Raw genomic sequence first — 26,398 nt, 5'->3', positions numbered from 1 at the left:
GATTCTTTTTGAAAATAACTTTTTAAAAAACAATTAAGGATCTAATCATATAAATATTTTGCATTCTTTGTTTTCACTAAAAGGAAAGAAAGAGATGTTGTTGGAGAGAGATATCTCTGAGATACATTTTATACACCATGGTGGACAGAGTCTACATCTCAGAAATTCCTTCATTACAGAATTTCCTACACTTTGTCCACATTTTTTTTGCTTTTAGAAGTGTAATTGTTACCAGCTGCAAATCTGTAAGGGTCTGCGGCACCCTCAATTCTTGCCTTCTCAGAAAAAAGTTCAACTGAGGGGCATAAGGCAGAAGGAGAAACTGTGGCAAGTTTCAGAGCAGGAGTGAAAGTTTATTAAAATGCTTTAGAACAGGAATGAAAGGAAGTAAAGTATACTTGGAAGAGGGCCACGAAGGTGGTTGGAGAAATCAAGTGCGTGGTTTGACCGTTTGACTTGGAGTTTTATATGCTGACATACTTTCAGGGTCTTGCATCTCTTCTCCCCTTATTCTTTCCTTGGGAGGAGGCGTGCTGTCCATATGCACAGTGGCCTGCTAGTGCTTGGGAGGTGAGTATGTGCAGTGTGGCTACTGGAGCTAGAAACATGCTTACTTAAGGCCTTCTTCCCTTTCCAGTCGAATGTCCCTGGAAGGTCATACACCAGTTAAACTCTGCCATTTTGCCTCTTAATGTGTCTGCTTGAGGCCACCTGCCCAATTCCTGAGATCTTACCAGGAAGCTGTTGATCACCAGTTTCAGGTGTAACTATTGATTGGGAGACTGCCTTTCCCAGGGACTGGCTGTGACCAATTATTATTTTAGAGACACAATGTAACAACTTCCTGACAATCACCTGATGGTCGCCTAACATTCCTGGTGGGGTCGGGGGAGCCCTCTCCTGACCTGCTCATTCCTGATTAACTACGTACCATAATATAATGATATCGGAAGTTCTCCCACCCTCTGAATCTGTTATAGACCACAGGCTCTGTGGCTCTCCATGTAATGAAAATTAACATGAGGCCAAGCAATTTCCCAAACAAAGCTTTTATTTTGGGGCTTGTGCTCAAGCATAAGGAAGACAGTATAAGCTCAAAGATCCTCCAGCTGACCCCCCAAAAAAGCCAGCAGAGGTTTTGTATTAGGCCAAGTGTGGGAACTGACATCAGGAGGAAGGTATGCCGTCTGGGCTGGGCAAAGTATGTGAGGAGTAGGGTCCAGAAATTATCTTGAATAAGGGACCAACTGGGGGTCTGACCAACAGCAACAGGTTGTATATCAATTGTTCAGCATTCCTGCCTGAGGTGGGACACTTCACAACCTTGGTTTAATATTTGGATCTCTTAAGGCCAGTTTCTGGAATTAAGTAAAAGGTATGGTTAAACATTATGGCTTCAGTGAGGTAGTGGTACAGGTTTTGTGATCAGTGGGACTGCAGAAAAGAATGCTCTAGTGGGGGTGAAGCCAAGCCCTGTCCCTACTCTGTCTCCCTACTCTGTCTCAAAACCACCTACTCTAGGAAGTAATGTTGCCAGACTTCTGCTGATATTGAATAATGTCTGTATTATTAAAACTATCCTTTGGATAGGACTCTGAATAGATAATTTAAAAGAAAAGACAAATCAGGGTCAAAGGAAAAATTATTAATGTGTCTTTTATATTTATCACATTTCTATTTCTTTCTTTGTCTGGAAAGCATTATCACTCTATTTCTTAGATAAATTAGTGCCTATGAATTTTGTAAATGAGCTCAGTACAACAGACCCATTAAGACATATGGTAGAGATGTCTGTAATGTATGCCATTCATCCGTAATGGTTTTTATTTTGAATTCTCTTTGTAGAGTGCAGTGTTGGTTCATTTTACTTCATAAAACACTTGTGTAAGTATTGTTCTCTACAAACAAAGCAGCATAATGTAGAAACAAATTATTTGGAAGTAAATTTAAAAGACTGAATTTTCCAAGATGCAAAACACACGAGCTTTCTACTAAACCGATGAACAAGACAAAGCAAAAGACAGTTTCCCTTAGCTCTAAAAGACAGAGACCACCTTGAATACAGCTTACATACTGAGTCTTCATGCCCACCCTGCCTTCTCCCTCTCTCTTCAAGCACACTCAGAGAAACCACACAGCTCTGGTGAAACAAGAAATCATTAAGTCATCATATTGTTTTGGTAACTTTTTCTAAATCAATGAACGATTTTGTTAAGCACAGAAACCAGAAAATGCTAGGGCAGCATTCTATGTTAACTTTTGGAAATATCTTTCTTTTTCTACCTATAAATGTGTAAATGTATTCATATGATGTTTGCAGGGCAATTTTTTGAAAACTGCCCTGCAGTTTTAACTCAACCTCAAAATGTCAGCTTTAGTGAAATGGTGAAATTGTATGTGTACTTTTATCCTAGTACCAGATTGAAACTTTTAATGACTTTACTACATAAATTTAAAGCTAGTTAGAATACTGCATAATTAATATTTCTTTATTTTAGCAATTCACTAGAATAAAATAGTAATAATTAACATTGACTAAAATGCTAAGAATGATAATTAAAAGTGGTACTCTTAATTTATTCCAGGCTTATTTTATGCTTTTGAGTACACATTTTGTTTCCAATAGATATGTGAATTTTATAAAATATAATTTTCCGACCCCAGAGAAGGGTTGTCAACTCTCCCTCAAATAAGTACCACTTAAATTTGTTTATCTGCTTAGTTGTACCTTGTTTCCTAGTCCTTTATAGTCTTATGACACTTTTCACAAATGTAGTTGGTCTTCTTCCCAACAAGCTAATACAATCAGTGCATCAGATACTCACAGAGTGAGGAAGCAGGGGGAGCTAAATCAAAACTGGAGTCTTGTGATTTCCAAAGCCCTTTCGCCCTTTCCCTTATTTCAGGGCAACTTAAGTACACAGATAATCTTCAGTGTTCCTTCGCTGAGTAATCTTGCTTTTGGTTCAAGCAGAATGTAGTGATGTGGAGTATATAGACAAAGACATATAGATATACATCACAAAAAGTGTGGTCACTGAAGATGACCTCAGTTCTGCCACAACTGGCTGAAAACTAGGCATGCTACTTGGCCTCTCAAAGATTCTGTTTTCTTAAATCTGTCAAACAGTATTAATAATAGTAATTTTCATAATGAGAACTAAATGAAATAATGTATGTAACTAGCTAACCTAGCTCACTGCAAGGTGAACAGTATGAATTTGGTAAATGCCATTTATTTGTATTATGAGACAGCTCGGTTCACACACACACACACACACAAAATACTCTAGAATAAAGCCTTCACTTTGGTGCTGAGAAGGCATGAGAGAGGAGAGATATATTTTAGTTTAGTAAGTTGTTCTTGCAAAGGAAGGTTTGAGGAGTGTTTTATCAAGGAAAAGTTGAGCACAGGTCAAGATGGAATAAATAAATTTGTAGCTCTTCTGTAGTTAGGTTTTCACACTGGGACTACGTCATTTTTTTGAAGGAATTGCAGAAATATCACACACATACACAAGGACCCATGTACATATCCACTTAGATATTTAAATATTCGTTCTAAAAGATATTCCAAGTAAAACAGGAATGTTTTTATTTTCTGCTGTTTTGGGGGAGACACACGTTTTTCCTAGAGTACAGAGTTCTAAGTGGTTTGCTTATACCTTTGCCTTAGTCAACCACAAAACCTACTCCACCCACCAAGATGACTTAGCAAAACACTTCGCTGGAAATGTATTGTGAATTCACAGGAATTGCAGAGTTCTCCAGGTGGTGTAACTCATGGCTGGTAATGAGAGCAGCTGAAACCATCTGTTTGCATCACTTTCTTCTCTACCTTAATACAAACCTCTTCATTAGCCAATAGGCCTATTTCACTACCCTCACAGATTTGCTTCCTCAAATATTTTGTGGAAAGACTAGAAATAATGACACAAAAACAAATAAACAAACAAGTGGACTTACATATAGAAACTTTTAATGATCTTAAAGCCCAATTACTGACTGTTGATGCTGAGGCACAAAGGCAAAACCAACAGGGGAAAAAAGTGTAAAGTAGTTGTCAATGTTTTTCGCTTCCACATCTTCCTTTTTTCCTGTTTAGTCCTCAGACTGATGCTTTTAAGGGAAGTTCCTTCCCAGGAAAAGACTCCAAACTGTACCCACTGAAATCTCTTCCTTTAGGTGTTTCAGAGAAGCACAAAAACATATTGACATATAAGTATCCTCCCTCCTGTCACTGTATAATTTTGTGATCCTTTGCTACGAACAGTTTGTCAAAAATATTGGTGTCAAGGAAGTAGAATGAAAATTTTGGGTTTTGGGTTTAGAAAAAGTTAAATTTGAATCCTGGCTCTCTTGCTTACTAATTAACTCTTATCCTCCCTAAAGAAAAGAAAAAAAAAAAAATCTCATCCAATTACAAGTGTGAATCCAGGTCCCTGCTTGGTCCACCCTCGGTGTTAAAGATTCCTCGGTGTTAAAAACACAGGAGGAGGCCAAGCTGTTACTGTTTTCACCTAATCGACTTTCTTAGAGCTCTGTCTTTAGGAAACAACATGATCTTAGACACAATGGGATCCATATTTTATTTAATTGACAGATAAAATTGTATATATTTATATTGTACAATATCACATCCTGAAAAATATATACTTTGAACCGTATAATCAAGCCAACCAACATATGCATTACCTCACTGAGTTGTCATATTTGTAGTGAGAACACTTAAAATCTACCCTCATTCTCAAAATCTGCCCTCAGCAATTTTCAAGAATACAGTATATTAACTACAGTCACCGTTTGTACAATAGATTTCTTGAACCTATTCCTCCTGTTTAACTGAAATTTTATATCCTTTGACCAAGATCTTCCCATCCTCTGCACCAACCCCTGGTAGTTACCATCCTACTCTGTACATCTATGAGATCAATTTTTTTACATTCCACATATAAGTGAGATCATTATATACACAATAGAATACCATTCAGCCACAAAAAATAAGGAAAATCTGTAATTTGCAAAAACACGGATGAAGTTGAAGGGCATTATATGTGTCAGGTAATACCAACTCTGTCCTTTTCTAGGACAGGAAGCCTTTTGACTCTCCACGCAAATGATTTAAATATATGCAAAAATTATTATTAGTTTACAAATATGACATACAAAACAATTTGTAATGTGTTTTGAAAAGTTAGCAAAAAGAAATATAAACAATAATAGAGTACTCCACAATGTTTATATATTAAACAGTGTAATAATTAATGACGGCATGGAAATAGAGACCTCTATATCAAGAGATCATTTCAAGACATTTCTGATAAATTATCCAAAACAGCCAAAGAAACTGGTAGGCTGAGAAAAGTCTTTCAGTGAGTCATGAATCATCAAACAAGACTTAATGCTAGGATTTTTTTTCCCACTAATTTTGTTGTTGTAGTTAAATTAGAGGCTATTGTGGATTAGAAACTAATCCAAAACTATTGTGGATTTATTTCAATTAATTCCCCATCTCCACTCCTTTCTTTCAATCTTTAGCCTAGGTCTTCATTACAAAAAAAAAAGACACTTGCAAGTTCAATCTTTGAGATAAATTTAACAAAGCAAGGCAAGATAGAATAGCAGTCTCTGCACATCTGTAATCTAATTTAAAAATGGAATTTTAGGGACCATCCTAATTGTTCTTCTGATTTTCTACTCTATTCCAATGATTGAAAGACCGTACACTCACTGCCTGTGAAAACTTAAAAGTGTTAGCACACAGAGAACCAGCTAAGTTTGGCTCTCTAAACATCGGAAGATAACCTCCTATACAGAGTACAGCTTCAAATCGTCACAGGCTAGCAAAAGAGACTCTTCTATGACGGAGAGTAAAATCTCACAGGTTAGGGAAGAACAACTGTTCTTAAAAGTACCAAAGTGATATTAAAGAATCCACAGAAGAAGCTACAAAACCACCACCACAGGTACTTAAATCCAAACTACAGAAGAGGAGAGGGTTAGATTCCCCATTTGGCCACATAGATGAGCAAAGGTTTTCTGAATGTATATGTGATTTTTTTTTTCTTAACCGTGCTAAGATCTCCTAGTATATCCTGTTCAAGAAACCATTCAGAATCTGGCATTTTTCCCAGTTACTCAAAATTCTAATGAAAAGAAGCAGTCACACAAACCCAACCCGACAAGCTTAAGATCTTTTGTTGGTTGTCTTCTATAATTGATATTATGTGTATATTGAAAATAAATGGATGCTGTAGCCTCGTGCCAGTAGCTCATTCTAACATGTTTCACATTCTCTTGAACTGTGTGCAACTTTAGAAATTTCCAATCATCTTACTTTTAAATACCTCAGCTTACAATATGAAAGGGCTTAGCGCTGATTTAAATTAAGACATTTTACATAGCTCTGCCTGCAAGCTTTCAAAATACTCAGTCAATTAACATAAGCTACCTTCCAGGGGATTTGCTTTGTCAGGTGGAAAGGAATATTATTTCAGAACCAAAGAAGGAAAAAAGAATATGGAACATAAAGGAAACCAAATTTCTGAAAAAACATTAAAACTGCTCAATTTCCCCATATTTTAGGGGGACTGTCTTTTTTCCTCTTTAAAGAGTTCTGCCAAAGATCTATTTTGGCACACAAATGTCCTCCAGGAGGTCTCCCAAGGTATATAACGTCCAAAATGTTGCAGCCCCTTCTATCAGACGGTGGCTCAGAAAGCCTTTCTCCAGCCTCCAAAATATTGCAGGCTCAATTACCCTCCGGGTGCAGTGAACGGGCAGAGCCATTAATCATTCCCAGGGCACTAAACGCCCTAAGAACAGTTCTGAGTCTGGCAGCATTAGGGATGTCCAAGAACTGAGCTTGTCTCCAACAGCTGGGCCATGCTGCCACCTGGAGGACAGCAGAACACACAGCTCCTCAGATGCCAGTTACTTCCCTCCAGTCCCAGTGGACCTACAATGTGTGAGCTATGCTGGATGAAAATCACCTCCTTCTTGGGTGGTTAACTCTGTTCTCACATCTCCAAAAAAAATTCTGAAACTTTCCTCTTCATTGATAAGTTGCTGTGGAGCACCTGAGGCCAATGGCTGTGGGTGAAGGCAGGTGGCCTGGGGGTCCTTGTTTTCTCTGCTGTCCTTCATCCACACCCTCACCCATGTTGAATCCCCCTCTGTCGGTGAGCCTTTCCTCTTACTCACCCACCCAGTTAATGGGGGGTCTCACATTTCTTTCAACAGGACATCGTGTCCACCCTCAAAGTGCTCAGACTCTGGATGAAGAGGGAGACAAGGGAATAGAAGGCTGTGCTCATTCTGGATGAGTGTTCACACACGGTGAGCACCAGATGCACTGGAACCCTGAGAAGAGATACCTAAATTGGTCAGGGTCAGGGGTTAAAGGACATTAGGAAAGTCTCGCGTGAGACTGATCCTTTAGAGGCATCATGAAAAGAACAAGAGTGTGGTTTTGACCTCTGGTGAGTCTATGGTGAAATACACAATTATAACCACAAAGCATGCAAACTTTCTGATTTTCATTTTCTTCCCCTGGAAAATTTTTGTATTAATACCTATTTTATAATGTTATCAGGGGAGACAGAAAATTATCTATGTCAAAGAGCTGTGATAGTATATTAGCTCAACACCAGATAATCATTTTTATTCTACTTATCCCAGCTTTGGCAGAGAAAGTTAGACTTATCTGGGCAGAGATACAGGGCAGGGAATGGATGATGCAGTCCAAGTAAGACAAGTCAGAAAGCAATGTGCTCCGGGGTCTTCATGCAGCACATTGTCCCTGGAAACACTTCTGTTTCACCCTTCTCTTCATGTTTCTCTGTGTCCATCTTTCCTCTTTTTATTCTGCTCTTTGTATTCTGCTCTTTGTTTTTTTCTCCACTGTACCCACTCAACACTCAAAGGAAAGTAAAAATGCCATTTGTTTCTAGAATATCAAACAAGTTTTCAAGTTTCAGCTAATTCATGATAAGAATATTTGTATGGAGGAGAAATAGGCATCTGGAATTAATTTTTATTCATCACATTTCCTTTAGGTAACTTGGTGGAGAACTTGGTAGGCAGGTAATGCTATTCTGTAAGTGCTGACTCTGGTTGGTCCCCATAGAACACACTAGCAAGTTTGAGTGAGCTGTAGTGACACCTCCTGGTCAAAGAGAACATCATTCAACACAAAACTTTCCATGCCTTTATACTTTCATGATAAAAAGCAGTACATGAAAACATCTTCCATATGAAGTATCTTCCTATCTGGAACAAAAAGTTTATCTGTAAAGACAGATACACTCACATATACTCCAGCTGACTGACTGCCATTTTAAAAACTGGCTGAGTCAAAGAAAGAAAACAGTTTTGTTTTTATATCATGACATCAGGTAACTAGTGTCATTTTCTAGAAAAATCTTTCATTCACATATTTTGGTACAGTGTGTGCAAGGCCCTACTGAACATTCTCTAAAACTAAGAAGTTAAGAAGTTCCTTTATGTAGTATTTTTGACCTGGTTCTTTGTGAAACACTGATCTGATACTTCCTCTTGAATGCCTGGACTATCAACACCTTGATACTTCCACTTCAGTCCAGCCCACTCCCTAGCCCCTACACTGCAGTTTCCATAGGTCGCCTCTGGCCTGAACTATCTTCAAGTCTAGAGTCCCCCAGTCCACTTACCTCCCCCTCTCCCTCTCAAACTCTCTAACTCTTTCAAAATGCACCCGTGTTTTGACAAACGTTTTTAAGACATTAGGTACTAGAAGTAAATGATAAGGAATGTTAATAACTTAACCTTCCGTATCTCCTTAGTGATAAATATATGACATATATATTTGACCTTGTAAATATTAAGTTAGCTTCTCTCAGAAATACAACTCCATGATCTTAATAGTAAGAATCTCAACCAGCCAACCAAACCAATCATCCATCAACCCACCCATCCAACCATCCATCCATCCATCCACCTACCCACCCACCCAATATTTATTTATTTGTCTACTATATGCTGTACCCTCTGCTAAGTATTAAGGGAAACAAATGTAATCAGATCTAGTCAAGAAATAGAAGGGAAAAGAGTTAACCCAGCAAAAGAAAAGCTCAAATTGGGATAAGGTCTATTAAGGAGACAATAAGGAATAAAGAGTGAATAAAAAGAGTAAGAGGTATTCTGTAGATTAACAGAAGTCAGGGACAGGTTCTTCAAGGAGACGGCAGAGATAGAAATATGAAGGGCAGGAAGAAGCTATGAAGAGTCAATAAAAGTGTCCCAGATAAAGGGAACAGCATGCACAAAAGCCCCGTGACAGAACAAGAGCTTTTGTTTTTGTTTTGTTTTTTTTTTCATAGAAATATCAAGGGAGCAGAGTGCTGAGAATTGAAATTGATGTATGTGACTATAAGGATTCCATTCAAAGTGTAATGAGAAGCCTTTGGATGGTTTTAAGCAGAGAAGAGTATAATCTAATTTCAGCCTTGACAAACAGCTAAAACATAAGATTCAGTATTCCTTATTCTTGAGATTAGAAATATTTCAGATTTTAGATCTTTTTGTGGTGATTCTGGAATATTTGCAGTAGACTTACAAGTTCAGCATCCCTAATCTGAAAATCTGAAATCCAAAATGCTCCAATGAGCATTTCCTGTGAGTGTCATGTGTGTGCTCAAAAAGTTGCAGATTTTGCAGCATTTTGTATTTTGTATTTTTATATTAAGGATACTCATTTGATCCTCGTAACAACCTTACAAGATATGTATTAATGTCATCAATTTTATTGATGGGAAAATGGAAGAGAAGTAACCTGCCCCAAGTCTCACAGCTATTAAGGGATAGCTCTGGGACTTGTACTCAGGCAGCCCATCCATGGGGTCTATGCTTCAAACACCATGCAATATGGCCTGTCAGATCTTTGTTTCTGCAAGGGCAAGTGTGAGAGGAAAACTGTTGGGAGATAAAGCAATGATCCAGGCCCAAAATCATGGTTTCTTAGACCAGAAGGATAGCAGTGGAGATGGCAAGAATTAAGTGAATTTGTCATGTCTTTTAGTAGTTAATTCTATGAAACTTGGTGGATTGGATGAGATAAGTAAGAGAAATGCCTGCTGGAAACAGGACAATGGTTTTCTCTATTGTGATTTTTCTATTGTGTTTATTCAGTAGACATTTTCTGTGTGGCCAGAATCTTCCCATCAAGTTGGCTCTTCCAAGATGAGTATATTTTCAATAGATTTGCTACACAGAACAATTTTCATTTCAATATCTGATAGGGCAGCCTTTTAACACGTTCACTTTTCTGGTCATTTCTATGTACAATCATAATTGTAAGATATACTATGTACAGTATCGTTTTATTTTTCTTTTTACACTGTATCTTTCATTTTTACCTTATCATTAATAATTCTTTGAAAAAAATGCTTTTTAATGATGATAAACATGCTTTTTTTCTGTCTTTGGGCAGATGTATTGTCTCTAATTTTACATTATTCTAAGAAACTTCCTTTATATAAATTTTTCACTGAAACCCAGATTATTTCTTAAGGTTAAACAAATAAAAATAGAAGTTCTAGTTCTAAGGGAATAGTCTTTTTCATTGACAAATTGCATTTACCCATTTCTACATTGTATTATACTAAGATACAACTGTTGAAATTCCACCAGGGCTCTGTGAGAAAACTTGCAAGAAGGCAGATTATGTGGGAGCAGGTGCTGGTAGATGGATAGACGGGGCAGTGAGTGTCAACGGAAGTTCCTTTCTGATGTTCTCCATTTTATCAGTGAATAGGAAGCATGGCCTTCATCTGAGAGTGAGGGTGTAGACAGAGGTACTGAGTGTTTACGGAGAGAGGAGAAAGTATCATATAGACTCAGGAAGCACAGTAAGATCACCTGATAACCTTAAGAACATACTTAAGATTAATGAGTATGAAATGACACCATGGTTGTGTATTTCCCTTAGATACATTCAGCTTCATGGATGTAGGCAAAGTATAACAATGTTGGATTCAGGATTACACTTTTAAATCTTCATCTCTAGTCCAGAGTGCTATGATGACCTTAGTCTGATGTCTAATACTTCCTGCTGGACTTTCTTGATTCTCCATCTGTGCCTCACTTTTCTGTCTTCTCTCCAGCAACTCTATAACAGAGACTACTATCTACTGCTTCTTCACCTGCAAAATTTATACCTGACTTTTAGCTTCAATTCTCCCATTAAGCTTTTCTATACCATCTCCTAAATTGAGAAATACCCCCTTCATTATAGCTCCCCCAACATCCTGTAATATATATGATTTCATCTATACATTTATTTGATATCTTTAATTTTTCATTGTATTCTAAATATCTTCAGAGCAGGGACCTTTTTATTTCTTATTTCAATACCTGGGACATGGTAAGTCCTCATTCAATGTGTATTAATGAAATTAAGTGGGGTTTCCTAATCAAAAGATAAATTTCCTTATAAACCTTTATCAGCAAGAAATCAAGTTGCCTTGATCATACCCACACCAAGGCCTCATTACTAGTGAAGCCACCTTTCCATAAAAGGTAACAGACCTCAGAACAAATTATTCAAAAGTGGTAAACAAGTATTCGCTTCCATGTGTTGTGTGTATCCAATGTTTAGTTTTTCTCCTCAGCTTTAGGATGATAGTAATACTTATAATAAATACCATATTTGTATATATTTTTTAGATTGTCTAAATATTTTCATGATTTCAATATAAACTATAAAACACACCACAAACACAAGCTCTTACGAAAAAAATATCAAGTATATACATACATATGTGTGTGTGTGTGTGTGTATATATACACACACATATATATGTTTTGAGACAGGGTATCACTCTGTTGCCCAGGCTAGAGTGCAGTGGCACAATCATGGCTCTCTGCAGCCTCAAGCTCCCAGGCTCAAGAGTTCCTCCCACATCAGCCTCTCAAGTTTCGGGGAGTACAGGTGTGCACGACTGCACCCAGCTATTATTATTATTATTGTTATTTATAGAGACAGCGTCTCCGTATGTTGCCAGAGCTGGTTTGGAACTCCTGGGCTCAAAGAGTCCTCCCATCTCAGCCTCCCAAAGTTCTGCAATTATAGGCGTGAGTCACCTCACCCGACCAAGGATGTCAAATTTAAACCCAGCTATGGAGATTCCCTCAAAAAGAGAGTTTCTTTTTAACAAATCTTTAAGAAAAGATAGATATTTGACCAATTTGGTAGGCTAACTCGTACATCCCAGGATAGATATAGTATGAAGAAAATATCTGAAAGGTTAATACATTATAAAGTTATTTAATAAGTTAGATCTTTTTAAGCAGGAATTTACAGCTAATGTATCTTTGCCTCATGAGGTCATGCATAAAACACATAATAAATGAAAATGTACAGAATAAATGGACTTACTTCTTCATTTTTTGTTTGGTCATTCTACCTTTAGGGAGACACAAACATGGAATAAAAAAAGGCCAAACTTGGAGCTACTAACCTAGTATGGGAATTACAGATACATAATAATTCTCTCACTGGATTCTTCATATACAAATTGTAATGGAAAGTAAAGATAAAAGAAGCCTCAATTGCCATTAGAGAATAAAATAGGATTTCCACTTACATCCTTAGAAGCAGCTATTCTTAAAAATTAATTCACTTGGTAAATTTGCAAGTTTCCTCCTCACTTTTCCTGTGTGAACACTTATCTTACGTGCTTTGGATGGAAATGGATGTTACCAGATCATGGAGTTCAAACTCACAGCCTCAAGAGTTATTCATACCTGAACAAGCTAGTGAGGGATATTAACTGGTCTCCAAATCTCTTAGGGGTCGTTTGAAGACAAATTCTCTGCCCAAATGTTATCAATTAGATATTTAGCACCTTAGCTAGCTTATTTCTGAGAGCCTTTGGAGATCAAAAGGGACGTGAAAAAGTGAAGAGAATCAAAGCTCAAACGCCAATGTGAATTGAGCTGTACAGTGCAAATTTACTCCAGCACTTTGTTGCAATGTAATCTATAAATAATCCTCTGAGGTTCACTTGCCAATTAGAAATCATCACGTGGCATACACCATAGATGTCAGTAGTTAATTTGCATGTCAGTGTTACATTAATTTGATGAAAATTTTAAAGCTTTATGCACTATTTATATCATAATTGGAAGCACATTTAGTGTACTAATACACTGATTTTTATTGTATCCAATGTGCTTTTTAAAAGGCCAACTTTAAATGATCATTATTTATCATTGTCTGTTTGATAGTTCGTTTCAGTTCAAGACAACACATCTGCATTTTAGAATTTAAGCTATTTTAACATTAACTGTAATCAAGATATCTGAAAAAAAAAAGTCATGTCTACGTGGGTGACAGAGAAAATGAAAATCAAGTTTATATCTAGAGGTAGCTGGTTAAATTTAGAAGTTTAATTCAGAGTTTTTGGTCTTAGCCTAAACATGCCACTTTGGGTCAATAATTTAGTGATAATTTAGTTTTGTGTTTTTTGTTAGGTTTTACTTTTTCTCTCAAGTTTTTGCTTTATTTTATTTTATTTTGTTTTTTTCTCCCTGAGTTTTTCTACAGTCAAAAAGAACAGTTTTGTGGGTGGTCCCTTCTAAGAGCTGAAAATGGTTGTTGATTCAAGTACCAAGAGAAACAACCTGTGGGCACTTAAACGTAACTACTGTATTTAAGTGCGGTACTTAGAACAAATACTGTATTTACATAGACAGAAATTTCAAAAGTTGCCAGCCTGGTGGGATTAGCTTGCCATGGGAATTGTCACACCTGTCAATCAGGTCTGCCAGGGTAGCAAGGGGAAAGCCAATGATAGACAGAGGAATCAAGAAAGAGAAGGGAGGAAAAGAGAAAGAGAAAGGGAAAGAGAAGTGTACGGGAGTTTCCACTACCAAGGAATCACAATAACTTTTTCCACATTTATTTTCCACCCTGATATCCTCAGACTACTTAAGTTTTAGTGTGCTCAGAAAATTAACAGATTTAGTTACTTGGCTTTTCTGATTGGTCCTATAATAGTGTTTTTCTAGAAACTGACATGTCATTAAAGTCAGGGTTGGGCTTTCATTTTGGTGCAACAGATGTGTGCACATGTTGACTTACTTTGAGCTAATTCCTTAGGAGTTTATGACTTCTCCACCCAGCCAGAATACAAGTATCTTTAGATCAGAAATCATGCCTCCTTTGTCTCATGTCACCTCAGCATTTGCAATAGTAGACCTCAATAACTACTTGCAGACTTGATTGTACTTCTAAACGCTTATTCCTATCAACTTTGATGATCTGCCTCCTTCCACAATTGAAAAACAAAAACAAAATAAGACATTATGACAGAGAAATTGTATACATAAGTAGAATAAAGTAAGGTCATTTGGAAAGATAACACATAGATTCATTCCGAGGAGTCTCATATGACTGATAAATTAAATCTCCCATGGGCTCTGAGTTTTCTTGTGCCTAAAGCAAAGAGAAAATGCGATCAGTTAAGAAATCTACATTACCCCTGAGATTAAAAATACTAATTTATCATCAAAAAAGCTAAGTATCAAGAGTACACACAATCATTAATTTGCATTGTCTTATATTTCATTTCACAAATGTTTCATTTTTATTACCCATTTATGTTAGTCTTCACGTTACAGGAAATTTAAATGAATATTGGTTATTAAAATAAAAATCTAATTCAAAACATTTTATTCACAATAGCTTGTGAAAGAGAAGACTAAATTTGGTATTTAAATGGGCTTATTTGAATCACTTAAATCACTGTGTTTCTAGTTGCATTTAGTTATGAAAATTGAATCAAACATCACCTTTCTTAGTAAACATGTAATAAAAGCTAAACTCATAGAAGAAACTAAGCTTTTAAAATAAAATGTTCCCAAAATAAACACTGACAATTTCCATTTTTACATAAATAGATCAGCACCCCCCAAAATACAACATAAGAAAACAGTGGGTAGTTTTTAATACTTATTATAAAGAAAGGGAGTGGAATTTAAGCCACCATTCAAATGTAACAAAGCAAAGGCACCATGAAACTCTCTTATTTTGCCTTATGCTATATGAAGTTAGTGCCTAATTTACCCAAATGTATATTATGCATTACACAGCTCGGACTTTTAAAGGTCAACGACAAATTCCTCACTGAATTTTATTAAATGGAACTTGCTCTTCTTTTCCTGTCTTAAGTCCTGACTCCAGATTTAATAAAAGTTGTTCTCCTTCTCTCTTTGCCCCTCCCCCCACTAATTCCCACATTTCGACAGTAAGTTCCCTAAGCAGACAATGCTGAAGATATTTGCACATAAATTTATGACATAGGAGAAAAATAACAAAAGAGTCAGACCCAACATAGTATTAATTTAAGAGGCAATTAATTTTGAAGAAGAAAAGGGTATCAACATAAACTCAGCAAGGGCATGAATGATAGTGTATAGTACAAATAAATCTCTATTTGGGGGTCCTGAGAAATTTCAGCAAGTGGTTGTTGAGTAATGAATGTTTGTAATTCATTAGCTACTATTTTAAAATGCAAAGCACACCATGACATCAATGATGTTCTTTTTAATCTCAACAAACAGGCTATTACAATTAAAGCACTTGCAAAAAGACAGTACATTTAAACACAAGTTTTGATGAGATTTCAATGTTTTCATAACAATAATTTAATAACACTTCATAATTCTCTAGAAAGACATAAAAATGTTGAGATTGGTTCAAAAATACATGTGTTTGTAAACACCAACCTTTTATGAATATTAAGCAGCTAGCATTTCTATTTTGAAAATTCTTTGTTTCTCAGATCCCTTAATAAGATTTTAGTGTATCTTTAAGAAGATAATCGTTATTTACTTAAAAATATATTTTTTCCAAAGACAGAAAATAATAACATTTACAAGTGCTTCATTTTCTATGCCCCCTTTCCATCTTCCTTCAGTTCCTAGACAACAAAACAATGGTTCATTCTTCATGTGGAAGAGTAAACTCAATAAACTGGAATGGCCAAGGGGCCTACAGCAGTGAAATGATGGCTTCACAAGGACTTTTTCTTTATGAACAAGTTTAGAAGAACCTTTTTCAACATATTTTAAAGTCATGCATATTTCAATGATATAATTATCTTGGCAACACTAAATACTGCTGACTGATAAATGAGACCAAAATAATTAAGTTCTGTTCTTTGCACAATCAAGATTTAGTGCAGTCATCAATCTGGGTAAGAATTTGGAGTCTGGAGACTTCAGAAGATGAACAAGCTACTAGCTAAAATTGGTCATGTGGGAAGACGGTTAAATGAGTATACAGTTTATATATAGCTGTGAATACTTTTCATGTCTTAATCTTCATTAGAACCTGGTTGATTCATTGCTCATGTGGTCCTGTACTAAGTTGGACATGGTATACAAGGAGACAAAAGAACAATTGGAAAGAAAATCCAATGCATTCAGTGGGCACTACTGGCATTGAAAATGTAAAATAATAGAGGCTGAAAATATAATAGTTTCTAAGCAAAAAAAAAAAAAAAAAAAAGAGGTACAAATGCTGCTATGAAAGCATTAAGATTATAAACATTATGATAAGAGAGAGAGAGAACACAAGAAATATACTTTTCCACATATATATTTGTCGAACTGTGAGTATGGTCTGGATGCCTACCCAGTTCCCATTTTTATTTTCTTCTACCTAACTCTCTCTTCTCTCCTTAGAATAAATCATACAGCTTTCCATACCCTAAACAACACTCCCACTGCATGGTTTTTCCCTGTGGAATCAGGCTGCCGTCATAGAGAGGTGTTCATGTTAAGTACTTCTGAGGGCTGTAACTCCAGGCTTCATCAGACTGATACACTTAGCAGGTCCATCAGGGATGTCAAAGTGAAATATAAGCAGGGCAGTTGGGTGCGTTAGTAACTACTGGGATTTACAACCAGCTACAAATACTATATATGTACATATATGCGCACATATATATACATACACACATACATATACACACATGTATACAAATAGTGTGTATTTGTAGACAATATTGTAAACTGCTCAGAAAAAGAAAGCATTTTTTCCCAGCAAAAAGCATCCTTTTTTGTAGTGGGCTAAGGAATAGGCACCATGAACAGGTGATACCATTGTAATTTAATGAATGGAAGAAAGTCAAATAAGAGTATCTACCATCCAACGACAGGAAAACTGTATGCAGAGGTATTTGGGATCTCCCACGGAGGATAACCGGCTCCCTCTGATTCTGGGTACACATGTCTGCCTCCCTGAATGTTAGCATGCGGCCAGGGTGGGGGAGCAATGGACGTCTACACCAGTGCTTGGCCATTTGTAGAGTGGAAATTGCACTTTGCTTTCAAAAATGGATTCTCCTCCCAGAACCATGCAATCCGACTAGCTGAAGGCACAAATGGAATAAATGCACATTCTAAAAAAAGGAGGGAGGGGGCGAAAAAATAAACCCCACCCAGGAATCTTTAAGGGAAACAGGTGCTAGCAAGAGAAAGCGGCCAGCTGTCAATAACACTTAAAACTCCATCTTCGTTACTCTGAAAACAATTTAAATGGGGAAAATACCGTGCCCTGTTTCTGAGGGTTTAATTTACTAGGCTGTCTCTGTGAATTAGAGTCAGATCTAAGTTTCGCACTCAGGAGCGGTTTTCTCTGTCGACTACGATTGCTCTTCCGAGCTCGAAGTCGTTTTCTAAAACGGGCAAGCCTTTTCCCTCCCGGCAGCCTTGACCCCCACTCCTCCAAGTCGTCACTTTTATTTACAGCCCGGTGAACGATATCTGTGTCGCTCAGCCTGGCCCCAAGAACAGTCACCGCGAACAATGAGCCAGACAAGGGACCCACCCAGCGAACGCCTGCTCGCCGGCCGCGCGCAAGCCCGCCAGCGCGGGACGCTCCAGGCTTCGGACTCTCGGTGCCCCCACCCCTTCCCCTCTAAAGCCCAAGGAAAGCAAGAAGGTAGGTCGTTCCCTACACCCAGGCACTCGTGCTCACCCAGCCAGCCCTGCCTTCCAGCACCCACCAATTAGATGCCGTATCTAAAAAGAAAATAAAAAAAGCGGGGCGGTGTGGCGGTTCAGCCGGCTGCCCACCCGGATCCAACTCGCCCAGCTTGCGGGTTTGGCGCTCACTTGCGCCCGAGTCCGCGGCATTTTGAAATCCCGGAGGATTTGAGGTGGGGGCAAGAGGTGGGGCCAGGAGCCATAAAGTGGCTTCCGCTCCCTCCCCACGGCCTGGCACAGCTCTGGGATCGGGCAAGACACAAAAGACGGGTCGTATCAGTGCCAACAACTCTGCCGCCGCCTCGGGCCATGCTGCGCACAGGAACCGGGCGGCTGGCCTCGGGGTCGAGTCCCTGCGCCGGCCGGGGCGCGCCCGGGGGCTGAAGCATCCTGGACGCCGCCGGAGCTCCCCGGTGCGCTTTTCGCGCAGAACCCCAGTCAGCAGCTCCTCGCTTCGCAGATAAAGAGGTAGAGGCGACGGAGGAGAAATGGAGAGAAAAGGCAAGACTTACTTGGGGGCCGAAGGCTCAGCCGGACTCCCGCTTCGGACTCGGCAGGTGTCTGGCACCGCGGGCCCAGGCGGAAGGCGCTGGCGCAGCTCAGAGCAGGGACTCCACTTATCGAGGACTGGAAACTCCCCTTGCCGCCCGGCCCCCGCGCTGCGCTCCTTGCTGTCACCGCTCCGAGCGACGCAGGCACGCTCCCCGCTGCCTCCTAGTCCTGGTGGGTCTCTCTGCTCTCCTCTCCGGGTTCGCCCGCTCCCTCACAGACCACACCCTGTCACCTCAGCAGCCCTCCACTCCTTCCTCTTTGACACTTCCACCGGTTACTCCGCCGTCTGCGTCCTCCCACCCCCACTCAGCCCACGTGCTCCTGCCGCTCCCTCGGCTCTAACTTCCCCTGCCGGGAGCCCCCACCTCCGCTCTGAAAACCCTTTGGTCTCCGAGCAGGGGAAAGGTCCTGGGGTCTTTGCTCACATCTCCCCAGGCCCTTCGGTGCGCAGGACCTTGCTTTGATTTTGTCATTGCGATGGTTTGGATATATTGTGTACTACATATTAAGATGTATTTTTTTTTTAAAAAAATGAGCTACATATCACTTTTAATATTACAGGAATGTATTCCCAGGTGTTAATCATCTAACCGCTGTTCATTGGCCTTAGGAGTTAGACTGTCAGCCCAGCTATCTCCATATGCAAAAAGGCCCACAAAGTTCCGGAACACCCTCTTTAGCCCAGTCCAAGCCAAACGTGCCATTTTCTGACGAGCCCCCTTCTTCACTGTTGTTGTTATGGATGTATTTTTATATTTACTTTTCCCTGTTTCTGCAGACAATGAGAAGTTCCTTTCTAAGGGCTTCCCTCAGCATTCCGTTCCGTTCATAGTTTCATGATAATACCTATCATTCATGTGGCGTTTTCCTCTTTGGATTACTTCCTCTGCTACTGGTCCTTAAGTTTCTCTAGACAGAACTTTTGGTCTGTAAGTTTCTCCAGGCAGAAATATTTCATACTCATATTCATAACTTTTTCAAGAGCTCCTAGTGTGGTCCTCGGCATACAATACGTATTCAAACAATGTTCAAGGAGTGAATGTCCCTTAAATATGAGGTCAGCTTTGGTGGTTTTATGTGGTATTTAAAGGAAGGAAGACTTCAATTTGTATGCTTGGCCTGTATCCCATGTAATCAGTCCTGTGGAAAACAAAGCATTTTGGAATTAGCTGGATGATTGCTCATACGTTCCTTTAATCCTTGAAACAAGTCTTCCTTGTAAATATTACCCACTTTTTCTAAAATGATACTCAGGTTGGTAACTTGGTGGTCACTAAATGTGAAGACCCCTAAGCCTTACAGATCTCATGGTTCTTCACACCAGCCCAAGCTGCATCAGGCTGGCGTTAATGCAATACTTGACTGCCCAACCACCCAGCCACATGCAAAACCTACCTACCAGTACCACAGAGAGCTTACCCAACCATCTTTCTTCCAAAAATAACATTTATTTTTCCCTGCCTCTTCCTCTTCTCTTGTTTGACTCCCTTAAGTCAGAGTTCTAAAAAACAAAAACACCTCTCAAAGCTCAGACCTCTTGTTAAACTTATTGTCTTAACTCCTAAACTTAAAATTACTTATATGCACATATCTTGCCTTGGCTATCCCTGTGTCTCACACAGGGCTTCGTATCTCTTTGGTGTCTCCATTCAAATAAATAGTAGTTAACATTTGTTAAGTTAGATAGCCATTGGTCCAAGCCTTAACACATAATAGCTCATTTAATCCTCAGCATCCTTGTGAGATAGAGCCTATTTTATAGATGCGGAAAAGAGACATAGAGGTATATCACATAGCCAGTAATTAGTGGAGCAGAAATTTGATCCCTGGCAATCTGCTTCAGAGGCTGCTTTCTCAACCACCATGCTTTAAATGGCCTACCATAATCCCTGGCACCTAATACATGTGAATGAGCATTTTAAAAATGATGAATATTTACCCATCCACACTTAGCATCATAGCAGGAAAAAGAGACAGTAATGAAATGGGTAGAACTTCAGGTTATTGAGAACATATAATTAACCCCAATACCACAAGAACTGCTTTCTGTGGTGGGACTATGGACCCTGCCTGTGGCCTATATTTGAAACATGAGAGGGACATGGTCCACGCTCATGACATCAGGTGTGCATGTCAGATCACTAAGCCTTCACGTTTGGATTCTAGGACCCTCCTTCGCAATCACTGAAAGGATCTCCAGCTAAACCAATTCCTGGCCAAGTCCACCAACAAGCCAATTTGTGTTCTTCAGGGACCCAGCAGTGAGCAATGTCAGTTCCTGTGGCAGGTTGAATAATGGCCCACACAGATGTCCATGTTCTAATCCCCTAGAAACTCTGTCACTTTATATGGAAGAAAATGGATTTTGCAGATAGTAATGAAATTAAGAATCCTGAGAAGGGGAGATTATCCTGGATTATCAGGGTGGGCCTTAAGTGCAGTCGTAGGTGCTTTTAAGTAGGAAGCAGAAGGAAATTTGAGACACAGAAGAGGAAAAGGGAATGTGACCACAGAGACAAAGACTGGAGTGATGCGGTCACAAGCCAATGAATGGCAGCAGCCACCAGAAAGTGGAAGAAGCAAGGAAGGAATTCTCTCCAAGAGCATCTCAAGGAAGCACAGTCCTGCTTGCATATTGATTTCTGTCCAGTGAAAGTGATTTTGGACTTCTGGCCTCCAGAACTATACACAAATAAGTGTATATTGTTTTAAATCACCAAGCTTGTGGTAATTTGTTACAACAGCCAAAGGAAATGAAAATACAGTTCCCAAATCTGGAAGATGACTTTCAATACCTGGGGATGAAATAAAAAGATACTTCAAGCAGTTGGTCAATTTTCTCTTCTGTGGCCAATGAAGACAATCATTTGTGGGGAGGGAAGGAGGAGGAGAGAGAATATTTAGCTCTCAGCATATTATATAAAAGCCTTCCAATCTAGACTTTGCCATTATATCCAATAATAAATACATACAATAACGGGGATACACTTACATGATTTAAAGTAGACTTGAAAATTTAAATTTGTTGCTCACTACCCAACCATATTGCCTAAAGTACATGATAGTTTACAGCCTTTTAAATTTACTAATATTTTATTTAGGATTTTAGCATCATCATATAATAGTGCCAGAACTACCTAATGCTAGTAAGTAAGAAGGAGGCATTACTAATCAACAAACATAAAGTTTCAGTTAAGTGAGATGGGCAAGCACCAGAGATCTGCTGTACAGCATCATACCTATAGGCAACAATAATGTATTATACACTTAAAAATTTAAGAAGGTATGATCTCTTTTAAGTATTCTTACCGCAATAAAATAAAATATAAAAAATCATTACCTGGTTTAATTTTAAATATGTATGCCATAATTATCTAGTGAAATTTGCATTATTCATTATAGTTAAAAGTGTTAATTTGTAAAATGAAAAAAAATATAACTTCTTCCAGAGTGTAATTCAGGCTCTCTTGACCTCTGAGATGTTCTAGTATGTTAAGTTAAGAACCTCGATAAAGGTATTATATTTCTTTTTAACTCGGACCACCAGATAAAACATAGGCCATCCAGTTAAATACAAATTACAGATAAACAGCTAATAACGTTTTAGAATGAGTCCATGTGCCATGCAATATTCAGACAATAAATTGCCTCTGTTTTGCAACCTGTTATTAACCATGCAATCACTGGGATTTGGGAACATACCTATACTAAGGAGTTATTCATTATTTATCTGAAATTTAAGTTTAAGTAGGCACTTTGTATTTTTATTTGATATACTGACAATCCTATTTTTGATTTTCCAAATGCTCATGCATTTCCCATTTTATCCCTTCTCCCCAAGCCTTCAGTGGGACTAATGTATGTTCACTTCAAGCAGGGCTGAAACGAGATTTAACCCCTCACTACTGGCCTAGGGCTGGTGGTGCCTTGCTTACATAGCAGAAAAGAGGGTATGATGTGACTTCTGTAAGATGTAATCACAGAGTCTAAGTCTATTCTGCCCGCGAGGGATTTTCCATTAGGTTATACCAAATGTTCAGCATGCCACTATTTAACATACGAACAGTAGATCCGATTAGGATGGAAACGTATTTTTCCTTTTGAACTACTTTAACCCCATTCACAGTTCTTTGGATTTAGTACAATAGTTCTGGTCAGCAGTGAGTAAATATTTCTGTCCCTTTGTACCCTTTCCCGTATAACTTTTGGCAGCAAGATGTATAGTAAGTGTACAAAAGGGCAAAGGCAGAGATAATAATAATGTATGTGGCCTGTATTGGAAATATGAGAAGGACTAAGTCAAGTAAATCACTAAGTTATTTGAGACTTAGTTTACTCTTCTGTAGAAATAGACCATAAACCTTGTAAAATGTTCAGCATAGGGTACTCAATCACTATATGGCAACTATTTGGGGGGCCTTACCTGCTATGATTCCATGCAGTGCTTTATCCCCCAGGCATGCCTACTATGAGGATTTACACATAAGTGCTCAAAACATATTAGTTAAATGAATGAATGAATGGATATAAGGTAATTTATATGAAAGTGCTATAAAATTCACAAAGTATAGTAGAATTTTAAGAGGTAGTACTAATAGTAATAATTAATAAGTAATAATAGGCGACACCACTGAGTCTTTGATTCTGGCTCGGCTTTGGAGAACTGCTCTGCAAGAAATGTTTGATTCTTTGTATTTTTTATCCAAAAATTCAATTGCAAGAGACACTGTCTACAGAATAGCAACATCTATTGATCAGTGGAAAATGTTTCATTCTTCCTGTTTTGCTCAGTAAAAATTCCCATTCATCCTTCAAATACTTTTTACTGTATCTTTCACGATACCTATGTCAATTAAATTAAATTAGTCTTGGCCACATTTAATAGAGACCCCCACTCTTCCTGGCACAAGTGGCTCTTCTTTGTCTCCTGTATCAGCAGTGCAGAGTTCAGCTGGCCACAGCTAATGTGGTGTCACCACAGTCATTAATGCAAGGTGATACAAGCTTCAACACCCTGCACTGGTTTTAGCCCATGATGGCTGTTGCAACTCCAGGAATCATGACTTTAGGAACTGGAAATAGAAAGTAATGGATAAAAAGTGAGCTTCTCCAGCTGAATCAGTCTCCTTTAAAGAGCCTCGTTCTATTCAATGAATCTCACCTACTCTATGTGCAAGGAGAGGCTAGGAATTGTCTTTTAGCAGGATACATTGCTGAATGAATACAATTGGGGTCTATTACTAAGGAGAACAATTAGAAAGGATATTAGCCAAATAACCAGCGGTGTTTGCCATAGACCTCTTCACTTTTCCTTTCATCTTCATCTTCTAAGTCCTGGTTTGTTACCCATTGGCAACTCCTTGAAAGTTCTGTAACCTGCATAATTTTCTCCTCTTTTCCTTTGCATATGTTTAGCTATTTCACAAATCCACTAACTACTCTCTATGTTGTCATTCCATCTTTCTCATGTTTGGCTTAATCATCTTGTAGCTCTTTACGTATTTTATTTTTATTCAGGTCTAAACTGCTTATACTATCTATTGTTTTCTCTAAATCTATCCAAATCTTGCTCTTTGACCCTACAGTGATTGACCTTATACATTTTCCCACATTTAATCCAGAGGTTTTCAGGTCTTTGATCCTTTGTGATCTGAGAAAGATTAGCTTGTGATATGTCTGGCATTTGCTTCAAAATAATCCAGTGCTGGAGAGAGAGAAAAGTCAGTGGTGTACAAATGAAACAATATTAACTATGTGTTGAAATTTTTGAAACTGGGTGATGGATAGGTGGAGCTTCATTATATCATTAATTCTGACCTTGTGTGTGCTTTACATTTTAAACAATAAAAAGCAAAGAAAGACATGATTGGCTTGAATCTTTGTTTTGCAATCGGCTGAAGTATACAGTCCTCCCCAAAATTTTTCAGAAAACTCTGAGAGGATTACCTTGTCTTTGTCACTTGTACTTCTGGGATCTTTCACATGAATACCACTCTTCCAGATGTTTTTTCATACACGACTCTCAGCTATTTAGCAAATTACACACACACACACACACACACACACACACACACACACACACAATCCTTTCACACAAAGTCGTTTGAATAAGGTAGTCTTTATTAAGACCTATTGGCCATATTTAATGCTCACATCACATGTTACCTAGCAATATAGAAGACTTCTTCATTCTTTCAGTTATGTGTGGCCTTTTGATTTAATTCTCTCCATGAGATGTAAGCAGAAGTTTGGTACAGTCTTTTTCTCCCTCTGCACCTTCCCTTTGATTCCTGCTGATTGGAATACAGACCTGAATTCCAGAGCTTGACCAGCCATCGCAGACCATGAAGCAATACCATTTGATGGTAGAGCATCAACATAGAAGGAACTTGGGTACCAGAAAATCACAGGAAGACCTTAGCAACCCCAGACTGTCTTACTTTGGTTTTCCTTAAAAACCACAAGGAAAATAAACATATATCATTTAAGCCACTGACATTATGTTGTTGTTTTTTTCAATTACATGCTGCCAAACTTAATCCAACTTGATATACTTACTAAGGATTTTTTTTTTCCCTAAACAAATGCAATTCTGAAGCCAGGAGAAATTCTACTGCCAGATATTAATAATTTATTTTTGTCCTTAACCTCATTTCACCTCATTCCTGTATCCATTCTCAGATCCAGTCATAGACCTCTCTTTTCTCCTTGATTTGCTATCATCCAAACCAGTATAATAAAAATCTATTGCAGAAGTAAAATCTAAGTGGCTTAAATATTTCATTAAAACGATATGTTGACTGCTTCAGTTATCAATTGTAGCTAAAAATCACTCCAAAACTTAGTAGCTGAAAACAACAATGATTTATTTTTTCTCACAATTCCATAGGTTTGCTAGGAGCAGCTCAGCAGGTCTTCTGTTCCCCATAGTGTAGCTGAGATCACTCTGGTAACTACATTCAGCTGGGAGATCTATTGTGGCTGGAATGTCCAAGATGTCCAAGATGGTCTCATTGTGTAGACCTCCCTCTATCTGGCCTCTCATTATCCTGTTGTCCAGCCTGCGCTGCTGTGCAACATGGTGGCTCGCTTCCAAAAGAAACAAGCTGTAATGTGCAAACCCTTATTAAATATCTCAATGCATTGTGCTGGCTAACTTTCAATTAGCGAAAGTAAGAAGCGTGGCCAAGCCCAGTGTTAATATAGGAAATAAATTCACAAGACTGTGACTATCAATAAGTGTGGCTCACTTGGGCACATCATTGTCTTAATCACTGACTTGCTAAGTCAAAAATACAGCACATGATTTATGATGGCTGAATGTTTATTTCTCCCTGCCACCCCAAAGTCACAATGTTGAAGCTCTAACTCCCAGAGTGATGGTATTTAGAGGTGGAGCCTTTGGAAGATAATTAGGTTTAGATGAGGTCATCAGAGGGTGGTGCCCTCGTGATGGGTTTACTGCTATTATAAGAGGAAAAGAGAAGAGAGTTATTTTTTCTCTCTCTTTCCATTTGCATCCACTGAGGAAAGGCCATGTGAGCACACAGCAATATGGTGTCTATCTGCAAGCCAGGAAGAGGGCCGTCTCCTGAAGCCTAATTTGCCAGTACCTTGATCTTGGACTTCCCAGCCTCCAGAACCATGAGAAATAAATATCTGTTGTTTAAGCCACCTGGTCTATGGTATTCTATTATAGCAGCCTGAGCAGATTAAGGCACTATCTGAACTGCATTTTTGTTCCATCTCCTCCTGATGTTCCCCAGCAGTCAATGCATAAAGAAGCAATTTTATTTAGCTGGGGAGTATTCTT

The 26,398-nt window shown here is 38.5% G+C and overlaps 1 long non-coding RNA gene across 1 annotated transcript in view; it reads right to left on the bottom strand.

Annotated features, from left to right (window-relative positions):
* The window catches only part of LOC140710460 (uncharacterized), a 278,707-nt gene extending 259,776 nt beyond the window's left edge, over positions 1-18,931 (bottom strand). Inside the window, exon 1 of the long non-coding RNA XR_012091485.1 lies at positions 18,546-18,931. This is a non-coding gene — a long non-coding RNA (uncharacterized lncRNA). The remainder of the gene's footprint in view (positions 1-18,545) is intronic.
* Between the last annotated feature and the right edge of the window lie 7,467 nt (positions 18,932-26,398).

The sequence above is a fragment of the Chlorocebus sabaeus genome, chromosome 26 (assembly GCF_047675955.1).
Source record: "Chlorocebus sabaeus isolate Y175 chromosome 26, mChlSab1.0.hap1, whole genome shotgun sequence".
Classification (NCBI taxonomy): domain Eukaryota; kingdom Metazoa; phylum Chordata; class Mammalia; order Primates; family Cercopithecidae; genus Chlorocebus; species Chlorocebus sabaeus.
This window is presented reverse-complemented; position numbering and strand designations above follow the sequence as displayed.